Source organism: Argentina silus (genome assembly GCF_951799395.1).
Source record: "Argentina silus genome assembly, chromosome: 11".
In the NCBI taxonomy this organism is placed as follows: domain Eukaryota; kingdom Metazoa; phylum Chordata; class Actinopteri; order Argentiniformes; family Argentinidae; genus Argentina; species Argentina silus.
Genome location: NC_139665.1, coordinates 20,031,605 through 20,033,146, shown reverse-complemented (window position 1 = coordinate 20,033,146; position 1,542 = coordinate 20,031,605).

The window sequence follows — 1,542 nt, the reverse complement described above, 5'->3', positions numbered from 1 at the left end:
CTAACGTCAGGCGATGCAGAGAGAGAGAGAGAGAGAGAGAGAGAGAGAGAGAGACAGAGAGAGAGAGAGAAGGAGGTCCAGCCATTTTAAACATATCACTCTGTTTCTTTAAAAGATCTCCCAGGGCCCCATATAAGCTGAGTGATGACACAGCGTGAGGGGATATCGAATGGCTCTGTTCATTTGTCGTGTCGGGCTGTGATACGGGATGCGTACGCAAAAGTGAGGTGGGTCGACAGTGTGGCCTACTGGTTTGAGAGATTAACTTGATTCTGTACATTAAAGGATTCATGTTAATGTTTGATTTACATGATTGGGATATTTGCGTCTTACTTGCAAACTACAGGATTTTTGTCTATTTATACATTTTAGCACTGTAACTGATTATTACTGTACAGTAACTGACTATCATAATAGTTTTCTAAGTGTTCATTTGGGGCCATGGAATGTTGGGTTGAACATTGCGTATAATGATGCTCTTGGCTAGCGTGCTGGGCTGGCGGTGGTACTATATTACAGTTGGAAATGGGTCGAAACTCTAATGTCTTCTTTGTGTACATAACAAAGTTGAAAATGGCCACCGCTGCTATATGATCCTCTTCTCAGGGCAAAGCTGTATAAATCTCCTCCTCATTTAACGTGCAGACGATTGAAATTCAATTCCCCGGAAACTGGTTCTAAAAGACACTTCAGGTCCGGCGAATTGTCGTTCCTGGCAATATCCATCCCCATTTAAGGAGGCTGAATTAAATCTGGGGAAAGGGAATGGGGTCAGGCTGCCATATTTCATCTTTAAATGAAAGCTCATATTTTTGTCTGAGCTCCCTCTCCACCCTGCCCGTATCTCTGTGATGGTGTCTGCTGGTCAAATTTAGTATAACTCTCAAATCACTTTTTTTTTTTCTTCCTTGAAGTAACTTTCCACCATTCCAGTCCACCAGCCCTGTCTTATTACTACCTCTAGTGAACATGGCCAAGGATGGATCCTCTCCATGTCTGAAATTAAAATGTAGCATTTCCATTTTCACCTTCCATCTGAAGACTTCATAGATCACAGATTTCAAGTGAGTCATACTTAACTTCCCTGCTGTGTCTGTCATTTTGAGGGAAGTAGTTTTCAGTGCAAAATATGTCGGGAAAAAAGGCTGTGGGAAATAAAACATCAGTCATTACAGCGGTAATGCATTCGAACATGATTAAAAGCCTTTGTTCTGTCGAGCCTGCGCCCAAACAATTGGAGCTGGCAAGAAGTTGGATGATGGTCAGGATTTGACAGAGCAATTTGTATGACGCCACAGAAGTCATTAGCTTGAGAAAGCTAATTAATGCTTTTAGAATGGTTCTTTGACCTGCAAAATCTTGAGGTCAGACAACCGTGAGAGAAGACAGAACAAAGTAGATATCTTGATTAAAACTCAATAAGAACTGAGCACTAGAACTGATTGAGTGCTTTACCGTGCCTTGTGAGAAGGATGTTGTAAGCATTCATTCTAGTTTAGGCATTAGCCAGTGAAGAACTGTGAATAATGCTTGCTACAACAT